At 49.8% G+C, this 21,473-nt stretch overlaps 1 protein-coding gene and 1 long non-coding RNA gene across 2 annotated transcripts in view; one reads left to right on the forward strand and one right to left on the reverse strand.

Annotated features, from left to right (window-relative positions):
• LOC148684498 (maestro heat-like repeat family member 5) overlaps positions 1–21,473 on the reverse strand; it is a 439,917-nt gene that overhangs the window by 4,356 nt on the left and 414,088 nt on the right. The gene's annotated exons all lie outside the window — the stretch shown is intronic.
• On the forward strand, positions 14,544–21,173 carry LOC148684499 (uncharacterized). Its single transcript, XR_015945993.1, has 2 exons — positions 14,544–15,199; positions 19,894–21,173. It is a non-coding gene; the product is annotated as an uncharacterized LOC148684499 (long non-coding RNA).

Below are 21,473 nucleotides of genomic sequence, written 5' to 3' on the forward strand. Positions count from 1 at the left end.
ACTTCCGGAATGGATTAAGTTTGAGAAGCAAGGTAATACCCAATTTGGTCCTAGGTGTGGAGTCAGTATACCCCCCAGGCTCCAACCCTTCGGTGAAGCCAGAAACTCTGCCCTAGGGCACAGTCTGGAGGCATGTGGTGCTAGGACCCTGGCGGAGCTCAGGAGGTCTGCTCAGTGCCAGGATGGGGACCACTTGGGATTGGGAAACAGTGGCACACCTCCTGGAGTCGTATGACAGGAGAAAGGCAGGATGTGCTGGATTTTTCCGTGCATACGATGGGGAATTCCAAATTAAGAAAACTGAGGGAACTTGCCCAGAGTTGCTGAGCTTTTTTAGGGGGGGGATTTCCAAAAATCGCTCACCCGCCGGACCTACGCTGCCACTCGTCCGCGTCGCAAAGCCCACCTATTGTCTGCCTGTCCCCTCGCTGGCAGAAGCCACCAATCGGCCACCCAATTGCTGTAGTGACAGCCGATCAACACCAGCCCTCTTTTAGTTCCTAAAAGATGTGAGCATAATAATACCAAAGAGAAATCAACAAAAATTATATATACAGTAAATGGCTCTCAGGGAAGAGGACAGTCTAGGCGAAAAATAAGAGAAAGGAACAGTATATGCAGATAACGACTGCATGGAAAACAAAATAGGACATGATTCAGGTAGGTAGCTGTGTTGGTCTGAGGCAGTCAAAATAGATAAATAATAATAATAATAAATTGCCCAGTAGCACCTTAGAGACCAACTAAGCTTTCGTGTGAAGGCACACTTCTTCAGATACACGTTCCTGCAATTACTTGCCTACAGTATACTGTTCCTTATATGGCAAACTGCTTTTCCTCACGATGCATTTATATATAATATGCTGCTGATTTCTCTTGGATATCTTATGCTCACATTGTTCATGAACTCAAATCCCCTCCTGAGGTAAAGAGACGGGCCTTACTCGCCATCTTGAAGTAACCGCCAACCGCCAACTCAAACGTCTCTCCGCCCGGCCACGCCCCCCACGTCCCACTCTCGGCTCCCATTGGTTGACGGGGCCCGCGCTTTGCCCAGATACGGGGGGGGAGGAGCCAGCCAATGGGGAGGACTCGGAACGGGCGGGGGGAGACTGGGAGGAGGAGGAGGAGCCGGTTCTCCCATTGCCTTCTGGGAGTCGTAGTGCCTGCTCTCCATTCCTCCCCACTACAGAACGGACTGACAACGTAGTGCAGGCAGAGGCAGCCTCCAGATGTTTTTTGACCTACAACTCCCATCATCCCTAGCTAACAGGACCAGTGCTCAGGGATGATGGGAATTGTAGTCCAAAACATCTGGAGGGCCGAGGTTTGGGGATGCCTGACGCATTTCTCCCTCACAACAGCCCTGCGAGGTAGGCCAGGCTGAGAGGCGGAGACTGCCAGCACATCGCCCTGATCTTTCCCTTTCTCTCTCTCACAACAGCCCTGCGAGGTAGGCCAGGCTGAGAGGCAGAGACTGCCAGCACATCACCCTTATCTTTTCCTATATATATACAGTATATATATCATCACAGCACATCGCCCTGATTTTTTCCTATATTTATCATCACAACAGCCCTGCGAGGTAGGCCAGGCTGAGAGGCGGAGAGACTGCCAGCACATCGCCCTGATCTTTCCCTTTTTCTCTCTCACAACAGCCCTGCGAGGGAGGCCAGGCTCAGAGGCAGAGACTGCCAGCCTACCACCCCAAATTTCTAAATTCCTTTATATGTCTTTCCAGGTTTCCCCATAATTAACGTATCTTTAAATATATTAACACTCTTAGTTCTCCCTTCCAGCTCTATGATTCCATGATCTAGAGCTGCAGTTTTCAGTCGTTTAGTTGACTGAAAGAGTGCCTTGTGAACCTGAGGCACTTTTGAAAGATTGCATTGTTTTAAAGTGAAGTCCTTCTGAAAGAGCCTGAGTGGTCGATGCTCCTGGAGAGATCCTGTCTCTCGCCTTCTTTCTACAAAGGAGTGTGCAGAAGCTCCACCCTAAAAGAACCTTTCCCTTCTCCCCTTCCCAGAATGATTCTTGAACCAGTTAACTAAGCAATAAATCAGCAATCCTACCACTAGGCACGCTGACCTCAGAGTAATCGTCACTGAACATAACAGGGCAGCCCAGGGCCAGAGTAGGAATTGAGCCTAGGAATTGTGCCATGAGCTGGGAGCCCTCTCTGCTCTGCACCCTTAAATCACCTTTGAAGGTGACTCGGAAACTACAACTAATCCAGAATGCGGCAGCCACACTGGTGACTGGGAGCGGCCGCCGAGACCACATAAAACCGGTCCTGAAAGACCTGCATTGGCTCCCAGGACGTTTCTGAGCACAATTCAAAGTGTTGGTGCTGACCTTTAAAGCCCTAAATGGCCTCGGTCCTGTATACCTGGAGGAGCGTCTCCACCCCCATCGTTCGGCCCGGACACTGAGGTCCAGCGCCGAGGGCCTTCTGACGGTTCCCTCAGTGTGAGAAGCGATGTTACAGGGAAGCAGGCAGAGCCTTCTCGGTAGTGGCGCCTCCCCTGTGGGAGTGGGACGCCCTCCCATCAGATTTCAAGGAAATAAACAACCATATCACTTTTAGTAGACACCTGAAGGCAACCCTGTTTGAAGTTTTTAATGTTTGATGTTTTATAATATTTTTAATATTCTGCTGGGAGCCGCCCAGAGTGGCTGGGGAAACCCAGCCAGATGGGTGGGGTATGTATGTATGTATGAATACATTAAATAAATAAATTATTATTATTATTATTATTCCCAACAACGGGCAAGGAGAAGTATTGCAGGTGGCAGGTGGTGGCCCCCCAGATCTTGGTCTGAGGCTCCTGGCTGGCTGGCCGGCTGGCTGGCTGGGTCTTAGGTGGGCAAGCAGGGCATGGGGAAGAGGGAGGGAGGCCAGGGGACCCTCTGCAGAGGGAAGGTGGGCTCCTCCTTCCAGATGATCCAGGCCCTTCGGAGGATCCACTGTGATGAGGCTCTCCCAGAGAGACAGCACCCAAGGGTCCCTGTCGAGTTTGCATGCTGCCCAACTGAGCCCAGTCTGCTGGTGCCCTCAAAGGTCCCGGAATGACCCTGAGACTGGTCCTGGTTGGAAATGTATAATGAGATAAGGATTCTAAAAAAAACCTCCAAAACATTGGTCCGCAGCTCCCCCCCAAAAGCTCAACAACTCTGGGCACTTTGTGATAAATAAGGGGTGCTTGGTTTGGTTTGGTTAAATAATTAATTTTTGGTTTATTAAATACAGTTATATATTACAATTAATACATTTTTATTATTTAAACTATAAATATCATGAAATTATAGGTTTTTTCTCAAAGTGACACACCACCCGAGTGATGCTTGGTTTTTTGGCGAATTTTGACACACCGAGCTCAAAAAGTTGCCCATCACTGCCTTAGGATGTCCCTATTTCCATTGGAGAAATGTTGGAGGGTATGGAGTTATCTGAGCCGTCTGAAGGCAATTCTATATAGGCATGGTTTTTAACGTTTAATGTTTTATTATGGTTTTATGTATGTTGGAAGCTGCCCAAAGTGCTTGGGGCAACCCAGTAGGATGGGTGGGATATAAATAGTAAAATTATCATTATGGAATGGGACGTCCCAATTTTCCTGCATGCGCCCATGGCACTCCCTGCCCCCCTTGGCAGATTTACACCAAAGCTTCCTGGGCAGGCCAGGGCCTCCGTGGCTCCGCCCAGCAGGAAGCTTTGGCGTATCTGCCGAAGGGGGCGGGGAGTGCTGTGTGCGCATGCAGGAGCCAGCCGTGACTTGCTAGAGGGGCGGAAAGCGCTGCTAACGAAAGGAACCCACTCAGCAGCTGATTGCAAGAGATCTGGGAGGGAGATAAGAGAGCTAGCTCCCTTCCCAGCCCCTCCCGGCCTCTTGCCTAGACCTCAATTGTTGTCTGCAGAGGGAGACATGTGACTGGCTGATTAGATTATCTGTCTGGAAACTGTAGAAATGGGTCCCTTTCCTTTCCTATAGAAGAAGCTGCAGAACTGTCAGTTGAACTCCATAAAAACAGGATTTTTTTTCTCTTTGCAAGGAAACTCAGCAACTTTGAGCTGATCCTAAAAAATGGAGCTTTCCCCCTTTGCAAAAAAAGATGCACAACTCTGAACTGACACTCCCCCCCCCCAAAAAAACGGGCTTTTCCCATTTGCAAAAAAAGCTGCACAACTTTGAGCTGATCCTTAAAAAATGGAGCTCTCCCCCTTTGCAAAATAAGCTTCCTCAAATATTTAATTGGGGGGGAGGCACCTAGGCCTCTAGGAGTTGGCTGCTATGCCTAGGACAAGTCAAGAAAGCAATTTCCCCCTGTTATGTACTGAGCTGAATCCTAGAACAATAGGATTCAGAATCAGCGGGAGCTACCCAATCCAACTCCAGGTGGAAGTGAATCCGCAACCTGATTGGCCTGCTGGAGCAGCCAATCAGGCGGCTGGCAGAAGTGAATCTGCTACCTGATTGGCCTGTAGGAGCAGCCAATCAGGCTGCAGGCAGAAGTCAATCCACAATATAATTGGCCCACAGGTGTAGCCCTGAAGTAGCCAATCACGCAAGGCCCATTGTGTAAATAATGTATATAAGCAGATGGTTTTGGGAAAAGAGCCATTCGTCTTCTCTTCTTCTCCTTGATGAATATGAGCTGAATAAAGAGCATGAAATTCACTCTCGACTCCGAGTATATTTCACTGGCGACGAAGGTGGGATCCTGCTGAGCTGACTGCCACCACGCACTGCACCGCAGCACCGCCACCTGCTGCACCGCTGCATCGCACCGTGCATCCAGGCTTCAGCTCCAGGACCCAAGGAACCCAGAATGGCAATCGACAGCAGCTTCTCGCCATTCAAACCAGCATCAGGAGACTGGGAAGGGTACGCCGCCCGTTTCAACTTCCTCCTGCAAGCGAAAGAAGTCACCAACGATGCCATGAAGAGGGCGACATTCTTCAGCGTCTGTGGAGAGGAGACGTTTGAAATCGCCTGGGCTCTCCTTGCACCTAGAGATGTCGCTACCGTCTCTTACAAAACAATAATGGAACGGCTGAAGGAGCACTTTTCACCACAGCCCTCGGTGGTAGCTTGCCGAAATGCCTTCTACGCAAAGCGGCAAGCCCCGGGGGAAACCATAACTGGGTTTGTGACCTCCCTCCGCCAAGCCGCCCGGTTATGCAACTTCTCAGAGTTGGAGAACATGCTTCGTGACCGCCTCATCGGTGGCCTGAGGGACGAGATGTTGCAACGACGCCTCTACGCCAAAAAAGACCTCACGTTCCAGATTGCTCTGGAGGAAGCCCTGGCAACCGAAGCCGCTGAGAGGTCAACGCAAGAGGCACGACCGGCCCCGCCATCCCAACCGAGGGTCTACCACGAAGACCTCACCGACGAATCCGAATCTGACAGGGAGGAAGTACACCGAGTACAGCGGCGCACTCAAGCAGCACACACACCACAGCAGCCTCGACGAGAAGGAGGGAACTGTGCAAGCTGCGGGGAGAACCACGAGAGGAGGACCTGTCGTTTCCGCAACGCAGAGTGCAGGCAGTGCAGAAAATTGGGACACATCGCCCGGGTGTGTCGGGCTCGACTCACCCGTCGACAAGCATCAGATGACCGACCCAGGAGCCCCAGGTCACACGGCACCATGCACCAAGGCAACTCGACGGAGATCACGGACTACCAGGTATTCCAGTTGCCCCATCCCAGCACAGAGAAAATTTATATAGAGGTACAGATAGAGGGAGCCCCATGCCGCATGGAGCTGGACACGGGTTCAACTCTATCCATAATCTCGGCCCGAACATTAAGGGAACTGTGCCCTAATGGGGGTCCCAAACTAAGGCCGGCCCCATTCACCCTCCGGGACTTCCAGAAACGTAAGGTCCCTACAATGGGGGTGGGGACCTTCAGGGTGCAATATCGAGGGCGAAAGCAACAATTGGACTTGCTGGTAGTTAAGGGCCCCTACGTTAGCTTACTGGGACTGGCATGGTTTGGACCTCTGGGGCTAGCCGTTACTGGGGTGATCCGCACTAGCTTACAAGTGGACGTGGACGCCATATGCAAAGAGTTTCCAGGGGTTTTCGATGGGGCATTGGGACGATATACAGGACCCCCCATTGCCCTACAGCTAGACCCCGCTGTACGACCCATCAGGCACAAGGCCCGCCGGGTCCCGTTCGCCCTGAAACCCCGCATAGACGAGGAATTGGACCGGCTCGTGGAGCAAGGAGTGCTGGAGCCGGTGCCCAACACCCCCTGGGAAACTCCAATTGTCACACCCGTCAAGCCTAACGGTTCGGTCCGCATCTGTGCAGACTACAAATGCACCATAAACAAGGCTCTCACGGCCCATGCATACCCAGTGCCAGTGGTCAGCCATGTCCTCGCCACCCTGGCTGGGTCAAAAATCTTTGGCAAACTGGACTTGGCCCAAGCATATCAACAGTTGCCTGTGGACGAAGCCACAGCAGAGGCTCAGACGATTGTGACGCACAGAGGGGCATTCAGAGTAAAGCGGCTGCAATTTGGCGTTAGCGTGGCACCAGGCATATTCCAGAATCTAATGGACTCTCTCCTTAAAGGGATTCCTGGCGTCACCCCCTTCTTCGATGATGTACTGATCGCCGGGCCCACACCAGAGGAATTTGAGGACCGCCTCCGCTCCGTCCTGCACCGTTTCCAGACGGCGGGCCTCAAGGTGAAGCGGGAAAAGTGTTTACTGGGAGTGCCGCAGGTGGACTTTCTGGGATTTAAGGTGGACGCAGAAGGGGTCCATCCAACCGGTGACAAGGTACGGGCCATTTGTGAGGCCCCAGCGCCCAAGAGCAAGCCCGAACTTCAGTCATTATTGGGACTATTGAACTTTTACCATGCCTTCCTTCCCCATAAGGCAGCGGTAGCGGAGCCCCTACACAGACTCCTAGATAAAAGGGCCCCTTGGGTGTGGGGCCAGCGACAAAGGGCCGCATTCCAGGCAGTCAAGGACTTGCTCGTCTCGAACTCGGTCTTGGCACACTTCGACGAGAGGCTGCCAGTGGTGCTGGCATGCGACGCCTCTCCCTATGGCATCGGCGCTGTCCTGGGACACCAACTCCCGGATGGAAGAGAGGTGCCGGTGGCATACTTCTCCCAGACGCTTGCTGCAGCCGAACGAAACTACTCACAGATTGACAAGGAGGGTCTGGCAATCGTGAAGGGCATAAAAAAAATTCCATGATTTCTTGTACGGGCGGCCCTTTACCATAGTGACTGACCACAAGCCGTTGCTTGGCCTGTTTGCCCCCGAGAAGCAGACCCCCCAAGTGTTGTCTCCACGTGTCCTCAGGTGGTCAATTTTCCTTGCCGGCTACCAGTATGCACTAATCCACCGCCCTGGGAAGGCGATGGGCCACGCAGACGCACTCAGCAGGCTACCACTACCAGAAACAGGCCCCGACCCAGCGCCTGCGCAAGAGGTTATGACCCTGGAGCTGCTTCCCGACCGACCCATTCAGGCACAAGAAGTTGCGCACCATTCCACAAAAGATAGGGTCATCTCCCGGGTCCTGGACTGGGTGTGGCGAGGATGGCCCAGCAGCAGCCCCGGGCCAGAATTCGCTGGCTACACAAACCGCAAACATGAACTGTCGGCCCACAAGGGGTGCCTGTTATGGGGAAGCAGGGTTGTTGTTCCCCAGCCCCTCCGCAAAAGGGTCCTCACAGCCCTACACGAGACACACCCAGGGGTAGTGAGGATGAAGGCCCTTGCCAGGAGTTATGTGTGGTGGCCGGGGATTGACAGAGAGATAGAGGCCTAGGTCCAACACTGCCAGACCTGCCAAGAATCCCGCCCGGATCCCCCAAGGGCCCCAGTCCAGCCCTGGGAGTCCGCCCGACATCCATGGTCACGCTTGCACGTGGACTTCGCTGGCCCCTTCCAGGGAAAAACATTCTTCATAGTGGTGGATTCCTACACCAAATGGCTGGAGGTCGCACTGGTACCGTCCACTTCTACGGCGGCAGCCATCCGGGTACTACGTAAGCTGTTTGCAACCCACGGGCTCCCTGACACCCTCGTCTCAGACAATGGAACCGCATTCACGTCAGAGGAGTTCCAGACCTTCACAGCGCAGAACGCCATCCGCCACATCCGCTCAGCACCATTCCACCCTGCCACCAATGGCCAAGCGGAGCGCATGGTGCGGACCACCAAGGACAGCCTCCGCCGCATAACACAAGGGGACTGGGAATACCGCCTTGCCGCATTTCTTCTAGCACAGCACAGCACCCCAAGTACAACGACGGGCCGGAGCCCAGCTGAACTACTCATGGGCCGGCGCCTTGCAACTAGACTGGACCGACTTCACCCCGACAGAGCTCAGGATGAGGTAGTGGTGGGGAAAGGCAGGAACCCCCGGACATTTGTGGCCCAGGACCCAGTGTATGCAAAGAATTTTGGGGCAGGCCCAGCATGGGTACCCGCCACAGTCACCAAGGTGACCGGTCCCGTGTCGTACGAGGTACTAACGGAAGGGGGGCAATGTTGGCGCCGCCACTGCGACCAGCTACGGCGACGATTCCCAGGAGGAACCCGGGAGGAGAGCGGGACAGAGGGATCCCAAGGGGACAGCAGGGCAGTGAGGCCTGTAGAGCGAGAGGGGTGGGCAGTGGAAGCAGAAGCAGTAGGCACAGAGGGGCGCCCCGAGGCTGGAAGGACACCGGAACCAGAGTCACAACCTAGTGGTTCAGTGGCGCCAGACCAGACAGCCCCGGCACAGCCAGCAGCCTCGGAACACGAGCCAGAACCAGAACCCCTGACCAAGGAACACCCCAGGCCACAACGCACACGGAGGCGGCCAGCAGACCTTGGGGACTACGAATGCAACTTCCCGGGCAGGACTGGAACTTAGAGGGGAGGGGTGTTATGTACTGAGCTGAATCCTAGAACAATAGGATTCAGAATCAGCGGGAGCTACCCAATCCAACTCCAGGTGGAAGTGAATCCGCAACCTGATTGGCCTGCTGGAGCAGCCAATCAGGCGGCTGGCAGAAGTGAATCTGCTACCTGATTGGCCTGTAGGAGCAGCCAATCAGGCTGCAGGCAGAAGTCAATCCACAATATAATTGGCCCACAGGTGTAGCCCTGAAGTAGCCAATCACGCAAGGCCCATTGTGTAAATAATGTATATAAGCAGATGGTTTTGGGAAAAGAGCCATTCGTCTTCTCTTCTTCTCCTTGATGAATATGAGCTGAATAAAGAGCATGAAATTCACTCTCGACTCCGAGTATATTTCACCCCCCCTTGTTTTCCTCCTCTAAAGACTAGGTGTGTCCCATGGAGCGAAAAAGACGGTATTTGTTATTCATCCAACACTTTTCTTAAGCAACAACAACAGCAACAAAGAGGCACATAAGATAAAAAGTAGACAAGTCATGGTTGCTCATCTGTCTTTTCGCAATCTGAGTTTTTCACCCTCAAGGGTGTGCAGAGACACAGGCATATAGCCTGATCCTCAGGCGCAGGAAGAGAGCCTGCTGGAGAAAGGACCGTCCCCCGACTCCCGGGGCTCCCAGGAAGTTCTTCTGTCCTGGGCTGCCTGCTGGCTGCTACCTCTGCGCTTACCCAGGGATGTAGTGTGGCTCCGGGGTCATCAGAATCCGGCTAGCCTTGGGGGCCAAAGTTGTAGCCATGACCTGTGTCTGCTCTCGTGAAGGTGCTGGCTGTGTGGTCTGGAAGGGCAGGAACCCAAGAGGTGGAGCCTGTGCCCAGGGAAACTTGAAGCCGGCCTGCCAGGCAGGGGGACAAAAGCAAGCAACACCCGCTCTCCTCCAGCTTGGGAGGAGGAGGAAGCGAAGCAGGGGAGTCTCATTGGCCCCTTGGTCTTTGTGTCATTTCAGCTCAGGCGCAGCAACTACTGAAGGGGAATGGGTGGTGGCACACAGTGGGCAAGGTGCCAGGCAGGCATCCCAGTGCCCACCACCCCAGCCATCTGAGCCCTGGACTCCTCCTATTGTAGCAGGGGCCCAAAGGGCCCCAATTAAGTTAATAATGTAATTCCCTATAAATTATGGAATATGCTTATATTAGTGAATTATGGTAACCTGTTGCTTTAAAGAAACTGATGATTCAGCAAGAAGCCGTCCCTACTGGGATAGAAGGTCAGCTAATACGTAAATCACAAAGAAGCAATTCATAAACTAGAACATAAATTGTTACATCCACACGTAACACAGGTTCCCATACATGCAAACTAACAATATGTAACAGATAACAGTAAGAATCAAAGTTTAGTTAGCAACGCTTATTGCGCATGCGTATTAGATTAGGTAATGACGTACGTATTAAATATGAAATGAGGTGATGAATATTAAATATTAAATGATGAAATGATTTATGTGATTGGTTAAATTGAAATCCTTTGTCTGAAATGTTATAAATACCCCTGCCTGGCCTTTGGGCGGGGTTCCAGTATTCCGAAATGATTCGACTGTAACCTTATTGCTTGGCAATAAACATAATGGACTCCTAACTCCTCTTGTCTCTGAGTTTTATTGGCTAACTCAGAAGATAAGCCATTTTTGGCTTGCAACACTATGGCCCTGGGCAGAATGTCCTCTGTTCTCACGCTGATCTTTTCCAAGGGAAAAGTGGCAGTGCCAGGGAGCCACCTCTGAACAGCAAATCGCCTGGCTTCATCCTGGCCGAGTGGCAGGATTGGAACCCTGCTCTCTCCCAGGTCCTGGGCCCCACACTCTGTCTAACCACTACAGAGGCAGGAGATGACCCTTCCCCTTCTCTCTCTCTCCCTCAACTCCCCCCCAGGACCAGTCTCAGGGTCATTCCGGGACCTTTTAGGGCACCAGCAGACTGGGCTCAGTTGGGCAGCGTGCAAACTCGACAGGGACCCTTGGGTGCTGTCTCTCTGGGAGAGCCTCATCACAGTGGATCCTCCGAAGGGCCTGGATCATCTGGAAGGAGGGGCCCACCTTCCCTCTGCAGAGGGTCCCCTGGCCTCCCTCCCTCTTCCCCATGCCCTGCTTGCCCACCTAAGACCCAGCCAGCCAGCCGGCCAGCCAGCCAGGAGCCTCAGACCAAGATCTGGGCCCCCAGACGGGGGCCACCACCGGCTACCTGCAATACTTCTCCTTGCCCATTGTTGGAATAATAATAATAATAATAATAATAATAATAATAATAATGATATATTTATTTATTTAATTTATACATACATACATAGATACATAAGATAAGATAAGATATCTTTATTGTCATTGTCCCCTTGCGGGAACAACGAAATTACTCGGTTGCTACATCCACTCAGATAAAGCATTCCGCATAATCCAAAATTACAAAAGCTAATTAAAAACAGTAAATATAATACAAAATAACAAGTAAAATAAGATGACTTCAAAGTCCAGGCTTTCCATTTAAGGCCAAAATTGCTCTAGAGAAGAAACTGTTCCTGAGACGGCTCGTTCTTGCCTGCATTGTTCTATATCTCCGTCCCGATGGCAGGAGCTGAAAGAAATGGTGGCCAGGGTGCGTTGGATCTCTTGATATATCTAGTGCTTTTCTATGGCACCTGGTGGTGTAAATTTGTTCTAAGGTGGTGAGTGAGCAGCCAATAATGCTCTCTGCTGTTTTAATAATTCTACACAGCCCTGCTCTGTCCTGGGAAGTACAGCTTCCGTACCACACACATAAACCGTACGTGAGCACGCTCTGTATGGCACAGTGATAGAAGGCAAGCAGCAGCTTTTGTGGAAGATGGTTTTTCCTTAAAATTCTCAAAAAATACAGTCTCTGCTGCGCCTTCTTCACAAGCCCCCTTGTATTAACACTCCAGGACAGATCCTCCTGTAACTCAATGCCTAGAAATCTAAACGTTGTTACCCTCTCCACACAAATTCCGTCAATCAAGAGTGGCTGGACCTCGTTCTTCTGTCTCCTAAAGTCCACCACAAGCTCCTTAGTTTTCTTTGTGTTTATGAGCAAGTTGTTGACTCTGCACCACTCTGTCAGCCGCTCCACCTCATCTCTATACTCAGTTTCACCCTCCTTATCAGAGATGAGCCCGATCACGGTTGTGTCATCTGCAAATTTGACAACCCTATTTCTAGGGTGGGCAGCGACACAATCATATGTATAAAGAGTATAAAGGAGCGGACTAAGCACGCATCCTTGTGGTGTTCCTGTGTTAGTCCTAAGCATGTTAGACATATAAGGGCCCAACCGGACCCTCTGGGAGCGATCTGAGAGAAAGTCCAGTATCCACCCACAGAGTGATAGCGGGAGCCCCAGATTTCCCAATTTAGTTATCAGACGTCGCGGTAGAATGGTATTGAATGCCGAGCTGAAATCTACAAAAAGCAGTCTGGCGTAGCTCCCCCGCTGCTCCAAATGTGCAAGAACAGCTTGGAGGGCAATTGCCACGGCATCCTCTGTTGATCTTTTCGTTTTGTAGGCAAATTGGAATGTGTCCAATCCCTCTGGTAGGCAGGCAATGACATAATTTCGTACCAGCTTTTCAAAGCACTTCATAATTATGGGTGTAAGTGCTACTGGACGAAAGTCATTCGGATTCTCCGGATTGGATTTTTTTGGTACTGGAACAATAATAGAGGACTTCAGGCAAGATGGGACAGTAGCCTGGGCTAGGGATCGATTTAAAATCCCAGTGAAGACTCCTGCTAGTTGGTCTGCGCAGTCTCTCAAGACTCTTCCAGCTACTCCATCTGGCCCTGTAGCCTTCCTTGAGTTGATTCTCTTCAGCACCTTCCTCATCTCTCCTTCCTCCACTTTGAATACCACATTCCTTTGCACCGATGATGGCGACGGTGGTGATGGTGGCCTAGACTCCACAGGTGTTGCTGCAGATGTTGCTTCAAAGCGGGCAAAAAAGACATTCAACTCCTCTGCGAGGGATGCCCCTCCCTCGTCCACCAAGGAATCTTTGGATTTTTGCCCCGTCAGTTCCTGTACACCTTGCCACACCTGCCTGGTGTTATTACTCTGTAGGTGATCCCCCAGCCGCTGTCTGTACGCCTCTTTGGCCACCCGGATACCTCTCTTTAAATCTGCTCTGGCTGAGCTGTACAGCATCCTGTTTCCACTTCTAAAAGCAGTATTTCTTGCCTTTAGCAGCCCCTGTACCTCCCTTGTCATCCAGGGCTTCCTATTTGGATAGATCTTTATCCGGCGCCTCTGTGTTACATTGTCAGTGCAGAACCTGATGTAATCCAGCACTTCCTCAGTAAAAGTCTCTATGTCCTGTTGGTTAAACACCGCCCAGTCTGTGTCATGAAAACAGTCCTGTAGCTGTTGAGATGCTTCAGCCGGCCATATTGTTATACTCCTCTTTGTTGTTGGAATCCGTTTCCTCAGTGGAATGTATACAGGAGTCAGGAGCAGGGACATCCCCAGCCACTCTGGGCAGCTCCCAACAGAATATTGAAAATATTATAAAACATCAAACATTAACAACTTCCCTAAACAGGGTTGCCTTCAGGTGTCTACTAAAAGTGATATGGTTGTTTATTTCCTTGAAATAGGGGAGGCGCCACTACCAATAAGGCTCTCTGCCTGCTTCCCTGTAACCTCACTTCTTGCAGGGAGGGAACCGCCAGAACTAGGCCCTCGGCGCTGGACCTCAGTGTCCGGGCCGAACGATGGGGGTGGAGACGCTCCTTCAGTATACTGGGCCGAGGCCGTTTGGGGCTTTCAAGGTCAGCACCAACACTTTGAATTGTGCTCAGAAACGTCCTGGGAGCCAATGCAGGTCTTTCAGGACCGGTGTTATGTGGTCTCGGCGGCCGCTCCCAGTCACCAGTGTGGCTGCCGCATTCTGGATTAGTTGTAGTTTCCGAGTCACCTTCAAAGGTGATTTAAGGGTGCAGAGCAGAGAGGGCTCCCAGCTCATGGCACAATTCCTAGGCTCAATTCCTACTCTGGCCCTGGGCTGCCCTGTTATGTTCAGTGAGGATTACTCTGAGGTCAGCGTGCCTAGTGGTAGGATTGCTGAGTTATTGCTTAGTTAACTGGTTCAAGAATCATTCTGGGAAGGGGAGAAGGGAAAGGTTCTTTTAGGGTGGAGCTTCTGCACACTCCTTTGTAGAAAGAAGGCGAGAGACAGGATCTCTCCAGGAGCATCGACCACTCAGGCTCTTTCAGAAGGACTTCACTTTAAAATAATGCAATCTTTCAAAAGTGCCTCAGGTTAACAAGGCACTCTTTCAGTCAACTAAACGACCGAAAACTGCAGCTCTAGATCATGGAATAATAGAGCTGGAAGGGAAAACTAAGAGTGTTAATATATTTAAAGATACGTTAATTATGGGGAAACCTGGAAAGACATATAAAGGAATTTAGAAATTTGGGGTGGTAGGCTGGCAGTCTCTGCCTCTGAGCCTGGCCTCCCTCGCAGGGCTGTTGTGAGAGAGAAAAAGGGAAAGATCAGGGCGATGTGCTGGCAGTCTCTGCCTCTCAGCCTGGCCTCGCAGGGCTGTTGTGATGATAAATATAGGAAAAAATCAGGGCGATGTTGTGAGGAAGACTAAAACAGGACGTGCCTCAAACTCAGTGGAAAATTCCAGGGTGCCCTGTCAGCTGAGTTAGAGGGTGCCATAGAGATAAGGAAGCATAGCCCCTGCTTCCTGATAAGGTTAAACGTTAGAATAGGGAGTGTAGCTCGGTTAATGTATAGAAATGTGTTTGACTCTGATAGTTAGATTGTAAGCCAAGCCTCTGAAGGGAGGGGCGGCAGCAGTAGGGAGAGATATAAGCTTAAGCCTGTACATTGCTCTTGGCTCTTCGTACCACCCAGGTCGTGGAGCCCGCCTTTGCAAACGCGTTACAATAAAGAGGAACCGGTAAGACTTACTTCGGTGTCTCCTTGTCTGATTGCAAGTCCACGTAAGGGACTTCTCACAATTTTGGCGCCCAACGTGGGGCCCTCGACGGTCTGCACGACGGGAATCTCGGAAGAGGGTCGGCCGGCACTCTGTTCTTTTCAGAGAGACCCACTGTCCGGACCCTGTGGTGACAGATCCCGAGGGCTGAACGACGGAGAACCGATTTAAGTGTGTTTAAGGGAAATAAGAGAAAGGAAGCGGTCAGGGACCGTTGCAGTCAGGGACTGCCTTGCCCTGCAGGGACGCCTGCCAGTTCACTAGTCACCGGGAAGGAGGCACTGGACTGAAAGGGGTGAGTATTGTGTGATTTCCTGAGAAGGGAAAGACAGGGGAGAAGAAGTCAGAGGAACTGACAGAAAATAAGGAACAGAGAATAAGGGACCCCGCAGCAGAGGTAGGGGCAAGAGGCCTGATCAGCCTCGTGGAAGTGGTCTAGTAGACACGCAGTAGAGGTAAGACGTGACCGAACTATCCTTCCATAGGGTAAAGGTAAAACGTGTAAGGTAAAAATAAAATAAAATAAAATAAAAATGGGAAGGTAAAAGGGAACCAGGTTAGGTTGGGAGGCTGTTTGTGTGAGGCGCCTATATGCATGGAGTGTGAAAGAGTGGGGGACCGTAGAGGAAACCCAAAACTGAGTGTGGGTCTCTGCCTTGGCAGAGACCGGACTGGGCAGTAGTGCGTTTCCTGCGTGTGGGCGACCACCCAGGCCACGAAACCCAGGTGCGAGTGTGTTTGTTAAGTATATGTGAGTCTGTTCTTTGTGTCTCTGTCAAAAGGCCAGACAGAAACCCATAAATAATTAGAGAAAAATCCAGCCTGAGAGTCTGTATGTTAGAGATCTCTGTTTTTCTTGAAGTAAATAAGAGCTGTACTCAAGACTGAAAATGTTCAAGGGATTTGTTTAAATTTGGCCATAATATCCACAGATAGTTATAATTGCAAGCTTGCTCTAAAAATTTTTAGTTTAAAGAAGCCATGTTGGACCTGATCAATCTTAAACATGGAAATGTAAGAATGAGGTGTGCAAATGTTTTGTCAAAAGAAGGGCTCCAAAATAGAGTCTTCCTCTAAGTGGTAGAAAGGAAAGGAAAGAATTCCTGTACGTGTTAAATTGTGTTCTGAGAGGGGGATTGCCCCCCCCTTGCAATTAAAGAGGAAAGAAATTTGGAACTTATGGGGAATGTTTAGTTGGAATTGAGTTATGAGAGAGCTAATCTACCGTCATGTTCTATTCTACTTTGAAATGTGCTGTGAATTTAGCCCAATGTTTTAATACGGCGTGCCTTCTAGGAAAATATTATTAAAGGTAGAGGCTCCATAGCCAGCAATTGTCTACCTGAGTCCAGTTTTAGCTTTGGTTCAGTTGGGCAGAAGGGCTCCTACAGTTTCTGTGAGAGCAGCCAGGATTTACTAATAAGTAAACTTACTCCCAAGTAAGCTTCCTTTCATGGGAAAGCTGAAAGGAAGGGGGAAAGTATTGCTAGGAACTCCATTTGGTGTGAAAAGTACTCACCCCTTCTCAGTTTCTGTATGTGCTTATTTAACCCTTAGTTACTCCTATCCTTTGCGTTAGGCGTACCATGCAAATGAGGATGATTTTTCTCTAGAAAATTCACCCAACTTGGGTATCTTATAACTCTATGGTAGTTACCTCTGCAAAGCAAGTTTTTGAACAAAATGTGGGGTAGCTCCTAATAAGCAATGGATTTTAGGGATACCAAAAAAAAAAAAAAACAGACTAGGGCTGGGTGATAGCTGGTTTTCAACATCATGGTATATCAGCAGCTTAGCATCATGATATCCTGATAAACCATGATGTGTGCCCCCCCCCAAATATGGACCAGGCAGTGATGAACTGGGACAGAGCTTGCATTTCCCCAGCTGAGCAGCCGCGATCCCACACCTGCTTGCGTGCAGAGGGACTCAGGAGGCAGCAGTTTCACCCATGATACACTGCTGAGTGAAGCCGTAGTTGCAGTCTGTCCCTCATGCTGGTCCTGGGCAATGTATCAGCCAGGCCTAGTGGGGTTGAGGGAAGGAGCAGCCACAGAGGTCGGATGAGGGGGGAGAAAGCAGAGTCACTTCCACCGCATGGTTTGAGTGGAAGGGGATGAGGGGGTACCGGTACTTCAAGCCGCCATCAGCAGGGCAGCGAGCGGTGGCAGCCAGTGAAGATGCATGCCCACTGTGGCTGCTGCTGCTGCTTTTCTTGCTGATTAAGAAAGGCTGCTTTGCCTCAGTGAGAAGGGAAGGTAGTGCCATGGTGCCTTGAAGTGAGGATGATCTGTCAGTGTGAGGGGAAGGCAGGGTTTCACAATCGGCTGCCCTGTTTTCCCTCAGCCTGAGGAGTGAAACATTGCTATGTATTGGCAGGTCAATATATATATATATATATATATATATATATATATATATTATTATTTATTTATTTATTGCGATGGATTTCAAAACTGATTCTGGCCAATCTATTAAAAAACCACACAGCGATATAACAGACCATAAAATTTGTGCTATTACCATGCAAAAATGACAAAAATTAGTTGGGGGGAGGCAAGGGATGGGGCCGTGTACCACATGAGTGTACTCCGTGGACCCCTAATTGGGAACCATTGTTTTAGAGGGTCAGATTGGATGACCTTAGGTCCCTTCCAATTCTGTTACTTTATGGCTAGGTGGAAGGCAACGTGTCTGCAAGCCTACAAATTTCTTGCTGAGTAGGGGAGTTAAATGGTGGATTGTATGTTGTATGTGCAGTGAAGGTGCTAGGTAGGTAGAAGGAGAAAGAGAGAATTTAGTCTGCCCATGGCTGTAATTATTAAATATATGAATTCTGGTCATTTCACTCGTACATAAGGGAGTGGATGATTTTCTGTTAATAACCAGAAATAGAGCACACAAATAATAATAATCCACATTTGTGTAATTTTGGAATAGGAATCTGTACCCCAAAACTTGTAGAAAAAGGAGGCAAAATAAATCCCCATTTCCTTTGCCTGAGGTATATGTCTGTTTGGTGCAAGAAACAAGAAATAGTGTAGCAAATTATATTAGGACTCCAAACTGGGAAAATGGATTTAAACTGGTTTTGGAATTTTTTTGCTAGGTTTCTGGTTTTTTTGTTTGAAATCTAACCCTATTTTTAAATCTATTCCTCACCCTTCCCTTCCTTTATTCAAAGGATGATTTAGCCAAGAGCATTTTAAATGGTACAATAGATTTGCTGAAATATGAACTCTATACATGCACAGAGGCTATGTCAGCTTGAAGAGAAAGAGAAAGGAGCAAAATGAAGTTTTAATTAAGAGGTTGCCAAGTTCCAAAATCTAACATGCCAAATTCTTTCCACAGGTATAAATATCAGAGTACTCCTACTATAAGTCTGTCTAATAATATTCCCTTTCAAACAGGATGAATGAAGGGGAAAAATACAGGATGGGTGATGCCTGGCTTGAGAGCAGTGCATGTGAAAAGGATCTGGGAGTCTTGGTGGACCACAGACTTGACATGGGTCAGCAGTGTGGTGCAGCAGCTAAAAAGGGGGCTGATGCAATTCTGAGCTGCATAAATAGGAGTATAGCATCTAGATCAGGGGAAGTAATGGTGCCACTGTATTCTGCTCTGGTCAAACATCACCTGGGGTGCTTTGTCTGGTTCTGGGCACCACAGTTCGGGAGGGATACTGACAAGCTAGAACGTGTCCGGAGGAGGGCAGCCAAAGTGGTCAAAGGCCTGGAAACGATGCCTTATGAGGAACGGCTTGAGGAGCTGGGTGTGTTTGGCCTGGAGAAGAGAGGGTAGGGGGTGATATGATAGCCATGTTCAAATATATAAAGGGGATGTCGTGTGGAGGAGGGAGAGAGGTTTTATTAAGGCAGATGGGAAACAGATTGAGCCCGTAGCCTTGTTGGAACGGTTGCTAGAATCACTAACGGGACCACGGAAAGTAGGGATTGTGCATATTTCAGCTCATACCAAAGGGCATAGTCCAGAGGAGCAGGGAAATGCATGGGCTGACCTCCTAGCGCGAGAAGCAGCTGAGGGAGAGCCCAGAGACGAAGTAATTAGGCAATGTGTCCTACAGGTTCCGGTGATAGATCCGCAGGACTTGAAAAATTTAGTATTTACTCAAAAGGAAAAGGAATATATGGAAAAGGAGGGGTGGGAAAAGAAAGGAGATGATTGGGAAACCCCAGAGAGACAGATGGTCCTTCCTAAATCGGTGATGCTAAATATTTTAGAGAAAATACATGCGGGGAGCCACTTGGGCACTGAGGGAATGATTAATCTGGTGAAATCCCTGTATTGGAGCAGGGACATGTGGCCCATGACGCACGCTATTGCATGGAAATGTTTAATATGTCAGAAGGTTAATAAGGCCCGAGCCAGAAAGACAGAAAGGGGCGGGCGACCATTAGCGGTGTGGCCATTCCAAAGAATACAAGTAGATTTTACTGAGTTACCAGAAAGAGGGGGGCAAAAGTATTTGTTGGTGTTTAAGGATCATCTCACAGGATGGGTTGAGGCCTTTCCCAGCCGCAGAGCCACGGCTCAAGTGGTTGGGAAAGCCATTCTGGAGCACATTCTTCCTCGCTATGGGATAACGGAAGCAATAGACTCAGATAGGGGGACCCATTTCACCCAATTGGCAATGCAAGAGGTGATGAGGGCGGTGGGAATCACATGGAACTTTCACACCCCCTGGCATCCTGAGAGTAGTGGGAAAGTGGAACGGGCAAATGGAGAAATCAAGAAACACTTGACCAAGCTGTATCTAGAGAATGGGTTGCCCTGGACAAAGAATCTCCCCCTGGCCTTATTAAGGATGAGGGTGGCTCCCCGGAAGGACACTGGACTGTCCCCATTTGAAATGATGATGGGCCACCCCTATCTAGCTCCCCTAGGAAACCCTCAGATTGAATTTAGGGATCAGTTCACCCGGAAATATCTGCAGTCACTGTCCCAGTCTTTGTTATCCTTTCACAGGCAAGGCGTACTAGCACAGAGACCCCCACTCTTGGAACAACAGCACAGCTTCCAACCTGGAGACCTGGTCCTGATAAAAGCGTGGCGGTCGGAGAAACTCACCCCGAGTTGGGAGGGCCCATACCAAGTCCTACTCACCACTGAGTCAGCAGTACGGACCAGAGAGCATGGATGGACCCACTACCACCGGGTGAAGAAAGCCCCGCCGGAGAGTTGGACGGCAACGGCCAGTCCAGATAACCCGCTAAGAGTGACTCTTACAAAATCAGGAACCAGAATCCAGCAGAGCACTCCTAGACTGTAAATGTGTCTGTTCTGCACGTGTGAGTGTTTCTTTGAATGCTGTTGCTGTGCGCATTGTGAGGGGTGTGTGCTGTGTGTGCATTGTACTGAAGAGTGTAATATAGTTTTCATAGAGGAGGTTATAATCCAGCATTGTAGGATCAAATACAGCCGGGGAAAGAACAAACATGTTCCAGATAGCCCAAAACAGGCAGGGATACATAGCACATAACACCACAAGGGGAGCCGGGAAGGTTATGGTCTGCTTTGATGCCTGTCTAGCAATAAACAAAGGCCAAGGACCAAATGGGAACGCCGGAATTGGGTGTGGAAATCACGGATGGGAACGATCCTATTTACAAGACAGAAAATATCTTTTCAAACATATTAAAGGAGAAAACGTGGGCGCTGGGAGTGGAATTTACAATTATTGATACACGGAAGGGGTTAAAATGCAGCTTAGTTACAAAGGGCCAGAAGGAATCAATTTAACACAAGGAGCAGCTTCCACCGACTGCTCGGCCGGACATTGCAACCCGGTTTGTTTATGGGCAAAAGAAATGCCCTCCACTAAACCAAAAATCATTCATGTGGGTTTAGGGATAGATGGGACACGAGTTATTATGTGAGTTTGAGACAAGATACAAAAAAGAGGGGGGATTGTGAGGAAGACTAAAACAGGACGTGCCTCAAACTCAGTGGAAAATTCCAGGGTGCCCTGTCAGCTGAGTTAGAGGGTGCCATAGAGATAAGGAAGCATAGCCCCTGCTTCCTGATAAGGTTAAACGTTAGAATAGGGAGTGTAGCTCGGTTAATGTATAGAAATGTGTTTGACTCTGATAGTTAGATTGTAAGCCAAGCCTCTGAAGGGAGGGGCGGCAGCAGTAGGGAGAGATATAAGCTTAAGCCTGTACATTGCTCTTGGCTCTTCGTACCACCCAGGTCGTGGAGCCCGCCTTTGCAAACGCGTTACAATAAAGAGGAACCGGTAAGACTTACTTCGGTGTCTCCTTGTCTGATTGCAAGTCCACGTAAGGGACTTCTCACAATGTGCTGTGATGATATATATATATATATATAGGAAAAGATAAGGGTGATGTGCTGGCAGTCTCCGCCTCTCAGCCTGGCCTACCTCGCAGGGCTGTTGTGAGGGAGAAAAAGGGAAAGATCAGGGCAATGTGCTGGCAGTCTCTGCCTCTCAGCCTGGTCTACCTCACAGGGCTGTTGTGATGATAAATATAGGAAAAAATCAGGGCGATGTGCTGGCAGTCTCCGCCTCTCAGCCTGGCCTACCTCGC

The sequence above is a fragment of the Zootoca vivipara genome, chromosome 10 (assembly GCF_965207765.1).
Source record: "Zootoca vivipara chromosome 10, rZooViv2.hap1.1, whole genome shotgun sequence".
In the NCBI taxonomy this organism is placed as follows: Eukaryota; Metazoa; Chordata; class Lepidosauria; order Squamata; family Lacertidae; genus Zootoca; species Zootoca vivipara.